Source organism: Ranitomeya variabilis, chromosome 4 (genome assembly GCF_051348905.1).
Source record: "Ranitomeya variabilis isolate aRanVar5 chromosome 4, aRanVar5.hap1, whole genome shotgun sequence".
Lineage (NCBI taxonomy): Eukaryota > Metazoa > Chordata > Amphibia > Anura > Dendrobatidae > Ranitomeya > Ranitomeya variabilis.
Genome location: NC_135235.1, coordinates 379,778,650 through 379,793,468, shown reverse-complemented (window position 1 = coordinate 379,793,468; position 14,819 = coordinate 379,778,650). Strand labels below are relative to the sequence as shown.

General features: G+C 43.9%; 1 protein-coding gene across 1 annotated transcript in view; it reads left to right on the top strand.

The window, feature by feature from the left end:
• Positions 1-14,819, top strand: part of TMEM132A (transmembrane protein 132A) — a 250,646-nt gene that overhangs the window by 133,540 nt on the left and 102,287 nt on the right. The window lies entirely within an intron of this gene.

Genomic DNA, 14,819 nt, shown 5'->3' with positions numbered 1-14,819 from the left:
ACAGCTTGGTAGACCCCGTTACATCGTCCCTCCCAAAAAACAAGACCTCACACAGCCATATTGACAGAAAAAAATCAAAAAGTTATAATTCTGGGTAGAAAGTAAGCAACAAACAGAAACGCAAAAACAGAAAATGACCTGGAGATGAAGGGGTTAATTTGTGATACCACCATAACTTTCCTGCAATGTACTTTTATAATTTTCAGTTATTGGCAGCAATTTAAAAAGGTTGCTGCTTTTATGCAGTTTTCTTTGGTGTATGTCATTGTCTTTTAAGCAGTTGTCTTCATTATACTAATAGCGCAGAGATTCTTTAAATTCAGATCTCTCCCCATCCATCCATTGATCCAGCCCATCGTCCATTTCAGTGAAGGGGAAGCAGAGGATAATCTTTATCACCAGGGCTGTTGTAATTTTACTTTCTACATCACTTGCATGTTTTTCTCAATATCTGACATGAAATCAGAATAAACCTTTCCCATTTTAGGTCAATTAAGATTACCATAATTATTAATATTTGCTAATTCCAGAATAATGAGAGAGAGAGAGAGACAGAATGTTTTATAGCATTTTTAGTACTACTGCAAAGTCAAAAGTTTATATACACTAAAATTACTATGCCTTTAACCCTTTTCTGACATTAGACGTACTATCCCGTCGAGGTGGTATGGGCCCGTATGACCACCGACGGAATAGTACGTCTAACGCGATAAGCCGCGCTCACGGGGGTGCGCGGCCGATCACGGCCGGGTGTCAGCTGACTATCGCACGGACCGCTCCTGGCACATTAACTCCCGGCACACTGTGATCAAGGATGATCGCAGCGTTCCGGTGGCACAGGGAAGCATCGCGCAGGGAGGGGGTTCCCTGCGTGCTTCCCTGAGACCCTCAGAAGAACACGATGTGATCACGTTGTTCCGAGGGTCCCCTCCTACCTGCTCCTCCCTGCAGGCCCGGATCCAAAATGGCCGCTGGGGGCCTTCTGGGTCCTGCAGGGAGGTGGCTTGAAAGCACCTGCTCATACCAGGCACCGGGAAGCCTCCCTGCAGTGCGTGCCTGTGTGATCGTTGATCTGACACAGTGCATTGCAAAGTGTCATATCAGCGATCTGTCACTTTACTGTGATGTCCCCCCTGGGGCAATGTAAAAAAGTTTAAAAAAAATATTTACATGTGTAAAAAAAAAAAATTCCTAAATAAAGAAAAAAAAAATATTGTTCCAATAAATGCATTTCTTTATCTAAATAAAAAAAAAACAATAAAGATACACATACTTAGTATCACCACGTCTGTAACGACCCGACCTATAAAACTGTCCCACTAGTTAACCCCATCAGTGAACACCGTAAAAAAAAAAAAAAAACAGGCAAAAAAACGACGCTTTATTATCATACTGTTATGGACTGGTAATTTAGTAGCGACATGCGACTAGCTTTGAGCAGGTGGTAACTATACTGACCGCAGTTCCTGATCTTAACACAACACTAGCAGTAGCCGTGGGATGTTCCTGTCACTCCCTGGACACCTCGTCACAGCCGGAGAACTAGCTACCCCTAAAGGTAGAAACAAGAAAGCTATCTTGCCTCAGAGAAAATCCCCAAAGAACAGATAGCCCCCCACAAATAATGACTGTGAGTGGAGAAGGAAATGACACACGTAGAATGAAACATGATTTAGCAAAGGAGGCCACTTCTAGCTAGATAGACAGTACAGGAAAGAACACTGTGCGGTCAGTAATAAAAACTAGAAAAAGTCCACCGCAGAGAAATGCAAAAATCTCCACACCTGACTAAAGGTGTGGAGGGCAAAATCTGCTGCCCAGAGCTTCCAGCTTAGCTGAATAGATCCATACTGATAAGCTGGACAAATGAGCAAAACATAGAATGTGCTGAACAATAAAGTCCACAACAAGAGGACTGCAAAAGGACAAGCAAGGACTTATCTTTGCTGAACAGGTCAGAGTGTCAGGGAAATCCAAAAGAGCCGTGACTCAAAGCAGGAACAATTGACAACTGGCATTGATTGAGGGATAAGGCCAGACTAAAATAGCCGAGCCAGAAAGACGATCAGTGGAAGCAGCTGCTGATGCTAAATCCAAGAAGCAGCCATACCACTCAAAACCACCAGAGGGAGCCCAAGAGCAGAACTCACAAAAGTGCTACTTACAACCACCGGAGGGAGCCCAAGAGCGGAATTCACAACACATACTGCCAAACAAAAAGTGGAATGACACGCTGTTAGGGCTAGCGGAACGCACCAAATGGATATAGAGACTTTATAATATATGCGTTCGCAGCCCGGGGTCCACCGTGCAGGAGAACCTGCTGCTAGCAAATGGCGGAAATAAATGGCGGTAGGAGCTACCTCTGTTACTTCACCGAGTAGCCGTGAACTCAAAGCACTGCGCCCTGTTAAACTTCACAGTGGCACAGGCTAACTATCCAAACGAGAGCAGTCAGTGGTCATGCATGCACACAAAACTCCTCGCCGGAGGTGCCAGCATGCTAGGGCCTTATTTCAGCCAGGTCCCTGAATACTCAAACACACAAACTCCTCGCCGGAGGTGCCAGCATTCTAGGGGCTTATTTCAGCCGGGTCCCTGAACACAAACATACGTGACCACACTGGCGCAAAGTACAACATAGAACAATACTAGCGCATGCGGCCATGCGAGCCTTAAATAGTTGCAGCACGTACAGGACCTTCCTAGAAGGACCAATGAGAGGCTGCCACAGAGCGTGAGCACCTACAGGACCTTCCTGAAGGACCAATGGCCTTAGCTGCAGTGTCTGATCATGTGACCCTCGATCTCCACTGAGAGATCTTACTCTGGGCATGCTCAGAACGAGAAAAGCAGGACTTAGTCCCAGAAGCGTCTGCTTGCCGTTGCCCAGCACTGACTTCAATGGCAAAAGCTGGAAAAGCAGCAGTAACTCTCTGTACAGAGTCAGACTGAGCGAGACGCTGGGACCGACGTCTCTGCTGAGCAGGCTCCACTGCGGCAGAAGAATGGGAGACTGCAGCGGAGATGGCCCGAGATTCCCCCTGTGCAGAGGCGGGAACTCGACCCCTAACACACGCGATCAAAAAGACGGATATAATTAACCATGGTACCGCTGAAAACGTCAACTTGTCCCGTAAAAAACGAGCCGCCATACAGCGTCATCAACAAAAAAATAAAAAAGTTATAGTCCTCAGAATAAAGCGATGCAAAAATAATTATTTTTTATATAAAATAGTTTTTATCGGTATAAAAGCACCAAAACATAAAAAATAATAAAAATGAGGTATCGCTGTAATCGTTCTGACCCGAAGAATAAAACTGCTGTATCAATTTTACCAAACGTGGAACGGTATAATCCCCCCCCCAAAAGAAATTCATGAATAGCTGGTTTTTGTTCATTCTACCTCACAAAAATCGTAATAAAAAGCGATGAAAAAATGTCACGTGCCAAAAATAGTACCAATAAAAACGTCAACTTGTCCCGCAAAAAACAAGACCTCACATGACTCTGTGGACCAAAATATGGAAAAATTATGGCTCTCAAAATGTGGAGACGCAAAAACTATTTTTTGCAATAAAAAGCACCTTTTAGTGTGTGACTGTTGCCATTCATAAAAATCCGCTAAAAAACCCGCTATAAAAGTAAATCAAACCCCCCTTCATCACCCCCTTAATTAGGGAAAAATAGTACATTTTTAAAAAATGTATTTATTTCCATTTTCCCGTTAGGGTTAGGGTTGGGGCTAAGGTTAGGGTTGGGGCTAAAGTTAGGGTTAGGACTACAGTTAGGGTTGGGACTAAAGTTAGGGTTTGGATTACAATTACGGTTGGGATTAGGGTTGGGGGTGTGGTTAGGGTTATGGTTGGGATTAGGGTTAGGGGTGTGTTTGGGTTAGGGTTTCAGTTAGAATTGGGGGGTTTCCACTGTTTAGGCACATCAGGGGCTCTCCAAACACGACATGGCGTCCGATCTCAATTCCAGCCAATGCTGCGTTGAAAAAGTAAAACAGTGCTCCTTCCCTTCCAAGCTCTCCCGTGCACCAAAACAAGGGTTTACCCCCAACATACGGGGTATCAGCGTACTTTGGACTGCAACTTTTGGGGTCCAATTTCTCCTGTTACCCTTGGGAAAATACAAAACAGGGGACTAAAAAATAATTTTTGTGGCAAAAAATAGATTTTTTATTTTCACGGCTCTGTTTTATAAACTGTAGTGAAACACTTGGGGGTTCAAAGTTCTCACAATACATCTAGATATGTTCCTTAGGGGGTCTAGTTTCAAATATGGGGTCACTTGTAGAGTTTTCTACTTTTTAGGCGCATCAGGGGCTCTGCAAATGCAACGTGACGCCTGCAGACCAATCCATCTAAGTCTGCATTCCAAATGGCGCTCCTTCCCTTCCAAGCTCTGCCATGCACGCAAACGGTGGTTCCCCCCACATATGGGGTATCAGTGCCCTCAGGACAAATTGGACAACAACTTTTGGGGTATAATTTCTCCTGTTACCCTTGGGAAAATACAAAACTGGGGGCTAAAAAATAATTTTTGTGGAAAAAAAATATTTTTTATTTTCACGGCTCTTCGTTATAAACTGTAGTGAAACACTTGGAGGTTCAAAGTTCTCACAACACATTTAGATAAGTTCCTTAGGGGTCTTCTTTCTAAAATGGTGTCACTTGTGGGAGGTTTCAATGTTTAGGCATATTGGGGCTCTCCAAACGCGACATGGTGTCCTATCTCAATTCCAGTCAATTTTGCATTGAAAAGTCAAACAGCGCTCCTTCCTTTCCGAGCTCTGCCATGCACCTAAACAGTGGTTTACCCCCACATATGGGGCATCAGCATACTCAGGACAAATTTTACAACAACTTTTGGAGTCCAATTACTTCTGTTACCTGTCATGGTTCCCAATGGCAAGGGAACGTAAAAAACACATAAGTAACGAACGAGCTCTCGGGTGATGGAAACTCGAGTTGACCGTGAGCTAAATCTACCACACAACTAACAGTAGCCAGGGAGCATACCTACGGCTTCCTATATGCCACGCGCCAGCCGGAGGACTAGCTACGCCTGGTAGAGGAAGAAACAGACCTGGCTTACCTCTAGGGAAATACCCCAAAAGATGATAGCAGCCCCCCACATGTAATAACGGTGAATTAAGAGGAAAAGACATACACAGTATGAAAGTAGATTTAGCAAAGAGAGGTCCACTTACTAGATAGCAGAAGGATACAAAAGAGGACTTCACGGTCAACTGAAAACCCTTTCAAAAACCATCCTGAAATTACTTTAAGACTCCTGTGTCAACTCATGACACAGGAGTGGCAATTTCAGCCCGCAAGAGCTTCCAGCTACAGAGACTTACAAAAACTGCAAACTGGACAAAAGGTACAAAACAAAAGGACAAAGTCCACTTAGCTGATCAGCAGACTAGTAGCAGGAACATGCAACCGAAGGCTCTGGTTACAATGATGACCGGCAAGGAAATGACTGGAGAGCAAGGCTAAATAGGAAACTCCCAAACACTGATGGAAGCAGGTGAACAGTAGAAGCAAAGTGCAAACAAGTCACCAGTACCACCAGCAACCACCAGGGGAGCCCAAAAAGCGGATACACAACAGTACCCTCCCCTTAAGGAGGGGGCACCGAACCCTCACAAGAACCGCCAGGGCGATCTGGATGAGCCCTATGAAAGGCACGAACCAAATCCGAGGCATGAACATCAGAGGCAGTTACCCAAGAATTATCTTCCTGACCATAGCCTTTCCATTTAACCAGATATTGAAGTCTCCGTCTGGAAATACGGGAGTCCAAGATCTTCTCCACGACGTACTCCAATTCACCCTCCACCAGCACAGGAGCAGGAGGTTCAGTAGAAGGAACCACCGGTACCTCATATCTCCGCAACAACGACCGATGGAACACATTATGAATAGCGAAAGATGCCGGGAGGTCCAAACGAAAGGAAACAGGGTTAAGAATCTCCAAAATCCTATAAGGACCGATGAACCGAGGCTTAAATTTGGGAGAAGAAACCCTCATAGGGACAAAACGGGAAGACAACCACACCAAGTCCCCAACGCGAAGGTGGGGACCAACACGACGACGACGGTTAGCAAACTGCTGAGTCCTCTCCTGGGACAATTCCAAATTATCCACCACTTGTCCCCAAATCCGATGCAACTGATCCAACACCGCATTCACTCCAGGACAATCCGAAGATTCAACCTGACCAGATGAAAAACGCGGATGAAACCCTGAATTGCAAAAGAAAGGAGAAACCAAAGTGGCAGAACTAGCCCGATTATTAAGAGCAAACTCCGCCAACGGCAGAAAGGCAACCCAATCATCCTGATCCGCAGACACAAAACACCTCAAATAAGTCTCCAAAGTTTGATTAGTTCGCTCCGTCTGGCCATTGGTCTGAGGATGGAATGCAGACGAAAAGGACAAATCAATGCCCAACCTGGCAGAGACTGCCCGCCAAAATCTAGACACGAACTGGGTACCCCTGTCAGAAACGATGTTTTCCGGAATACCATGCAAGCGAACCACATTTTGAAAAAACAGAGGGACCAACTCAGATGAGGAAGGCAACTTAGGCAATGGCACCAAATGAACCATTTTAGAAAAACGGTCACACACCACCCAGATGACAGACATCTTCTGAGAAACAGGGAGATCCGAGATAAAGTCCATAGAGATGTGCGTCCAAGGCCTCTTTGGAATAGGCAAGGGCAACAACAACCCACTAGCCCTAGAACAACAAGGCTTGGCCCGAGCACACACATCGCAAGACTGCACAAAAACACGCACATCTCGAGACAGGGAAGGCCACCAGAAGGATCTAGCCACCAAATCTCTGGTGCCAAAAATTCCCGGATGACCTGCCAGAGTAGAAGAATGAACTTCCGAGATGACTCTAGTGGTCCACTCGTCAGGAACAAACAGTCTACCAGACGGACAACGATCAGGTCTATCCGCCTGAAATTCTTGCAAAGCACGTCGCAAATCTGGAGAGACAGCAGACAAAACCACTCCATCCTTAAGGACACCAGCAGGTTCAGAATTCCCAGGAGAGTCAGGCTCAAAACTCCTAGAAAGAGCATCTGCTTTCACATTCCTAGAACCCGGTAAGTACGAGACCACAAAATTAAACCGGGAAAAGAACAACGACCAACGTGCCTGTCTAGGATTCAGGCGCCTGGCAGACTCCAAATAAATTAAATTCTTGTGATCAGTCAAAACTACCACCTGATGTCTGGCACCCTCAAGCCAATGACGCCACTCCTCAAATGCCCACTTCATGGCCAAAAGCTCCCGATTACCAACATCCTAGTTTCGCTCGGCGGCTGAAAATTTTCGCGAAAAGAACGCACAAGGTCTCATCACTGAGCAGTCGGAACTTTTCTGCGACAAAACCGCCCCCGCTCCGATCTCGGAAGCATCGACCTCAACCTGAAAGGGAAGAGAAACATCAGGCTGGCGCAACACAGGGGCAGACAAAAAGCGGCGCTTAAGCTCCCGAAAGGCCTCCACGGCAGCAGGGGACCAATTGGCAACATCAGCACCCTTTTTAGTCAAATCCGTCAGAGGTTTAGCAACGCCAGAAAAACCAGCTATAAATCGACGATAAAAATTAGCAAAGCCCAAGAATTTCTGGAGACTCTTCAGAGAAGTAGGCTGCGTCCAGTCGTAAATAGCCCGAACCTTGACAGGGTCCATCTCAATAGAAGAAGGGGAAAAAATATACCCCAAAAATGAAATTTTTTGAACCCCAAAAACACACTTTGAACCCTTTACACACAAAGAATTCTCCCGCAAAACCTGAAAAACCCTCCTGACCTGCTGAACATGAGACTCCCAGTCATCAGAAAAAATCAAAATATCATCCAAGTACACAATCATAAATTTATCCAAATATTTCCGGAAAATATCATGCATTAAGGACTGAAAGACAGAAGGTGCATTAGAAAGGCCGAAAGGCATTACCAAATACTCAAAATGGCCCTCAGGCGTATTAAATGCGGTCTTCCACTCATCCCCCTGCTTAATTCGCACCAAATTATACGCCCCACGAAGATCAATCTTAGAGAACCACTTAGCCCCCCTTATGCGAGCAAACAAATCAGTCAGCAAAGGCAACGGATACTGATATTTGACTGTAATTTTATTCAGGAGACGATAATCAATACAAGGCCTCAGAGAGCCATCCTTTTTAGAGACAAAGAAAAAACCGGCTCCTAAAGGTGATGAAGAAGGACGAATATGTCCCTTTTCCAGGGACTCCTTAATATACTCGCGCATAGCAGCATGTTCAGGTACAGATAGGTTAAACAAACGACCCTTTGGAAATTTACTGCCAGGAATCAGATCTATGGCGCAATCACAATCCCTGTGAGGAGGGAGTGAACCAATCTTAGGCTCTTCAAAAATATCACGATAATCAGACAAAAATGCCGGAATCTCAGATGGAATAGATGACGAAATGGACAACATAGGAGTGTCCCCATGAGCCCCCCGACATCCCCAGCTTAACACAGACATAGCCTTCCAGTCAAGGACTGGGTTATGAGACTGTAACCATGGTAATCCAAGCACCAAAATATCATGTAAATTGTACAACACAAGGAAGCGAATCACCTCCTGATGGTCTGGAGTCATACGCATAGTCACTTGCGTCCAGAACTGTGGTTTATTACAAGCCAAAGGTATAGAATCAATACCCTTCAGAGGTATAGGGACTTCCAGAGGCTCTAAATCAAACCCACAGCGCCTGGCAAAGGACCAGTCCATAAGACTCAGAGCGGCGCCCGAGTCCACATAGGCATCCACTGTAATAACTGATAATGAACAAATCAAGGTTACAGACAAAATAAATTTGGACTGTAAAGTGCCAATTGAAATGGACTTGTCAACCTTCCTAGTACGCTTAGAGCATGCCGATATAACATGAGCAGAATCACCACAATAGAAGCATAACCCATTTTTACGCCTATAATTCTGCCGCTCGCTTCTGGACATAACTCTGTCACATTGCATTTTATCTGGCGTCTCTTCAGAAGATACCGCCAAATGGTGCACGGGTTTGCGCTCCCGCAAACGCCGATCAATCTGAATTGCCATTGTCATGGACTCATTCAGACCTGTAGGCGCAGGGAACCCGACCATAACATCTTTAACGGCATCAGAAAGGCCCTCTCTGAAATTTGCCGCTAAGGCGCACTCATTCCACTGAGTAAGCACAGACCACCTACGAAATTTTTGGCAGTATATCTCCGCTTCATCTTGCCCTTGAGATAGGGCTATCAAAGCTTTTTCAGCTTGAATCTCCAAATTAGGTTCCTCATAAAGCAACCCTAAAGCCAGGAAAAACGCATCCACATTGAGCAACGCAGGATCCCCTGGTGCCAATGAAAATGCCCAATTTTGAGGGTCACCTCGCAGCAAAGAGATTACAATCTTAACCTGCTGGACAGGATCTCCTGAGGAGTGAGGTCTGAGAGAAAGGAATAATTTACAATTATATTTGAAATTCAAAAACCGAGATCTATCTCCGGAAAACACCTCTGGTGTAGGGATTTTAGGTTCAGAAATAGGAGCATGTATAACAAAATCTTGTAAATTTTGAACCTTCGTAGCAAGATTATTTAAACCTGCAGCCAAACTCTGGACATCCATGTTAAACAGCTAAGGTCAGAGCCATTCAAGGGTTAAGAGGAGGTAAGAAGCAGCTAGACAGCAATTAAGGGCTAGGCAGCAAAACTCTGAGGAAAAGAGAAAAAAAAAAAATTTTCCCTTCAACACTTCTTTTTCTCCTGCTTCAGCCCAAACAATTAACACTTTGTAGGCCGGTCATACTGTCATGGTTCCCAATGGCAAGGGAACGTAAAAAACACATAAGTAACGAACGAGCTCTCGGGTGATGGAAACTCGAGTTGACCGTGAGCTAAATCTACCACACAACTAACAGTAGCCAGGGAGCATACCTACGGCTTCCTATATGCCACGCGCCAGCCGGAGGACTAACTACGCCTGGTAGAGGAAGAAACAGACCTGGCTTACCTCTAGGGAAATACCCCAAAAGATGATAGCAGCCCCCCACATGTAATAACGGTGAATTAAGAGGAAAAGACATACACAGTATGAAAGTAGATTTAGCAAAGAGAGGTCCACTTACTAGATAGCAGAAGGATACAAAAGAGGACTTCACGGTGAACTGAAAACCCTTTCAAAAACCATCCTGAAATTACTTTAAGACTCCTGTGTCAACTCATGACACAGGAGTGGCAATTTCAGCCCGCAAGAGCTTCCAGCTACAGAGACTTACAAAAACTGCAAACTGGACAAAAGGTACAAAACAAAAGGACAAAGTCCACTTAGCTGATCAGCAGACTAGTAGCAGGAACATGCAACCGAAGGCTCTGGTTACAATGATGACCGGCAAGGAAATGACTGGAGAGCAAGGCTAAATAGGAAACTCCCAAACACTGATGGAAGCAGGTGAACAGAAGAAGCAAAGTGCAAACAAGTCACCAGTACCACCAGCAACCACCAGGGGAGCCAAAAAAGCGGATACACAACAGTTACCCTTGGGAAAATAAAAAAAAAGGGCGATAAGATCATTTTTGTGAAAAAATATGATTTTTTATTTTTACGGCTCTACATTATAAACTTCTGTGAAGCATTTGGTGGGTCAAAGTGCTCACCACACATCTAGATAAGTTCCTTAGGGGGTCTACTTTCCAAAATGGTGTGACTTGTGGGGGTTTCAATGTTTAGGCACATCAGGGGCTCTCCAAATGCGACATGGCGTCTCATCTCAATTCCAGGCAATTTTGCATTGAAAAGTCAAACGGCGCTTCTTCCCTTCCGAGCTCTGCCATGTGCCCAAACAGTGGTTTACCCCCACATATGGGGTATCGGCGTACTCTGGATAAATTGCACAAAAACTTTTGGGGTCCAGTTTCTTCTGTTACCCTTGGGAAAATAAAAATTGGGGGCGAAAAGATCATTTTTGTGAAAAAATATGATTTTTTATTTTTACGGCTCTACATTATAAACTTCTGTGAAGCACTTGGTGGATCAAAGTGCTCACTACACATCTAGATAAGTTCCTTAGGGGGTCTACTTTCCAAAATGGTGTCACTTGTGGGGGGTTTCAATGTTTAGGCACATCAGGGGCTCTCCAAATGCAACATGGCGTCCCATCTCAATTCCAGTCAATTTTGCATTGAAAAGTAAAACGGCGCTCCTTCCCTTCCGAGCTCTGCCATGTGCCCAAACAGTGGTTTACCCCCACATATGGGGTATCAGCATACTCAGGACAAATTTTACAACAACTTTTGTGGTCCAATTTCTCCTGTTACCCTTGGTAAAATAAAACAAACTGGAGCTGAAGTAAATTTTTTGTAAAAAAAAAAAAAAAAAGTTAAATGTTCATTTTTTTTTTAAAACATTCCAAAAATTCCTGTGAAGCACCTGAAGGGTTAATAAACTTATTGAATGTGGTTTTGAGCACCTTGAGATGTGCAGTTTTTAGAATGGTGTCACACTTGGGTATTTTGTATCATATAGACCCCACAAAGTTACTTCAATTTGTGATGTGGTCCCTAAAAAAAATGGTGTTGCAAAATGAGAAATTCCTGATCAACTTTTAACCCTTATAACTCCCTAACAAAAAAATTTTGGTTCCAAAATTGTGCTGATGTAAAGTAGACATGTGGGAAATGTTACTTATTAAGTATTTTGTGTGACATATCTCTGTGATTTAAAGGCATACAAATTCAAAGTTGGAAAATTGCAAAATTTCCAAAGTTTTCGACAAATTTCCGTTTTTCTCACAAATAAACACAGGTAATTTCAAATAAATTTTACCACTATTATGAACTACAATATGTCACAAGAAAACAATGTCAGAATCCTCAGGATCCGTTGAAGCGTTCCAGAGTTATAATCTCATAAAGGGACAGTGGTCAGAATTGTAAAAATTGGCCCTGTCATTAACGTGCAAACCACCCTTGGGGGTAAAGGGGTTAAACAATTCTGCACTGCCCATATGATGTTGTCATGTGTTTGGAAGCTTCTGATAGGTTTCTTGGCAACATCTGAGTTAATTAGAGACATACCTATGGATGTATTTTTTTTTTTTTTAACCAATTAACTTTTTATTAGCAATAAAGAAATAAGTACATAAGTACATATAACATCCCCCGCAGGAGAAACAAAGGGGAAAAAGGTACAAGGGGAAGGGGGGAGAATACACAATGTTCAGAATCACAGCAATTCCAACAAAGAAATACAGAATTAACCATAGCACAAATCGCAGCTTACAAAAGTTACTAAATGAGAGCGAGGGCGGATGGAGGTATGTGGACTGAGGAAACCCAAGGATCCCACCAGGAGAGCACTTTATTTTTCTTGGAGAGGCTCTGTGCCATAATTGCTTCATAGGTAAAATGAAGGTTGATCTTGGAAATCAAAATAGCCATAGATGGAATATCTGAGGATTTCCAATGACCCGCTATACATTGTCTAGCAGCAATCAGAATATTAGAGATTATTGGACGGAGAGGTGAGGGGAATCCCACAAGGGAGACACCCAAAACAGCCAGACACCCGGTTAAAACAAAAGGAACCTGAATGACCTCCGCAATCAGAGTTTCAACTTGACGCCAGAAGACCTGAATCCGCGGACAGGACCACCAGATATGAGATCCAGAACCAATAGCCCCGCATCCCCTCCCCTATGGATGTATTTTAATGCACTCCGGAAACACACTGCTTCTTTTTGTAGCATCAGAATCTCAAGAAATCAGCCAAGATATCAGGAAGAGAATTGTGGACCTCTTTCTCTGTACAAACAATTTTATGCAAGTACAAACAAGATGGGAATTCCCAGCCATCATACCGCTCAGGAAGGAGATGGGTCCTGTGTCCCAGACTTGAACATGCTTTGGTCTGACATGTGCATATCTATCCAAGGACAAATGCAAAAGACCTTGAAGATGAAGTGAAACGAGTACTGGGTTGAAAGGCTGAACATGAGCTGAAAGGCCACTCCGCCAGTAAGTAGCCATTATTCCAAAAGAAACATAACAAAGCCAGATTAATCATTGCAAATGCACACCACACAGGAACAAAGACCTTAATTTTTGGAGACATGTTCTATGGTCTGATGAAACTAAAAGTTAACTTTTTGGGCATAATGACAATCATTATGTTTGGAGGAGAAGCTTGTAAGCCTAAGAACACCATCCCAACTGTGAAACATGGGGGGGAGGTGGCAGCATCATGTTGTGGAGTTGCTTTCCTGCTGGAGGGAGTGGTTCACTTCACAAAATAGAAGGCATCATGAGAAAAGAAGATTATGTGGCAATACTGAAGCAACGTCTCAAGACATCAGCAAGGAACTTAAAGCTTGAGCGGAAATGCGTCTTCCAAATGGACAAAGACAAGCATACTGCCAAAATGATAAGAAAGTGGCTTAAGGATAACAAAGTCAATGTTTTGGAGTGGCCATCACAAAGCCCTGATCCTATTGAAAATGTATGGCCAAAGCTGAAAAGGCAGGTGTGAGAAAAGCGACCTACATATACCTATATAGCTCTCAGAATAGTGATGCAAAAATAATTATTAATTATTTTTTCTATAAAATATCTTTTATTGTATAAAATCGCCAAAACATAAAAAAAATATATAAATGAGGTATCGCTGTAATCATACTGACCCGAAGAATAAAACTGCTTTATCAATTTTACCACACAATGAACAGCATAAACCACCCCAACCCCCTCCCCCCAAAAGAAATTCATGAATTGCTGGTTTTTGTTCATTCTGCCTCCCAAAAATCAGAATAGAAAGCCATCAAAAAACGTCATGTTCCTGAAAATGGTATAAAAAAAAGTCAACTTGTCACGCCAAAAAACAAGACCTCACATGACTCTCTCGAATGAAATATGGAAAAATTATAGCTCTCAAAATACGGTGTTGCAAAAACTATTTTTCTGCAATAAAAAGCATCTTTTAGTCTGTGACAGCAGCCAAACCTAAAAACCCGCTATAAGGCCCCTTTCACACGTTCTAATATTTCCAGTACCAGAGATGTCAGTGTCTTTGTGTGTGTAATGTTTGCGGCACACGTGTGCCACATCAGAAACACACGGACGGGCAACAGGGAAGAAGCGTTACAGTAAGCGCTGTTCCCCAGTGCTGGGTGCTGAGAACGGCTCTCATCATTCTCCACTGCACTGCCTGTGATCGGCGCGAGCAGGGGAGAATGATGAGAGATTTATTTAAGTGATAAAAGAAACAGCAGGCGGCGACTAATGGGACTCTTACTCCCGTCAGCCTACACCTGCTGCCGCTAATAACAGTGGCAGCAGGAGCAGCTGATGGGAGTATTCATCAGCTGCTGACTGCGCAATAAATGATAAGAACGGCATGGGTTCCCCTGTATTTTCTTTAACCAGCCAGTAAAAACTCACCTCACAGCTAGGGGCTGCAACCCTCAGCTGTCAGCTTCAGCAAGGTTGGTTATCAAGAATAGAGGGTTCCCCACACTGTTTTTCTTTTTTTAATTATTTAAATAAATTTTTTAAAAAAGGCGTGGGGTCCACCCCATTTTTGACAATTAACCTTGCTAAAAGCTCACAGCTGGGGGCTGGTATTCTCAGGCTGGTAAAGGGCCATGGATATTGACCCCCAGCCCAAAAATAGCCCCGTAGCCACCCAGAAAAGAAACATCTATTAGAGGTGCCAATTCTGGCACTTTGCCCGGCTCTTCCCACTTGCCCTGTAGCGGTGGAAAGTGGGG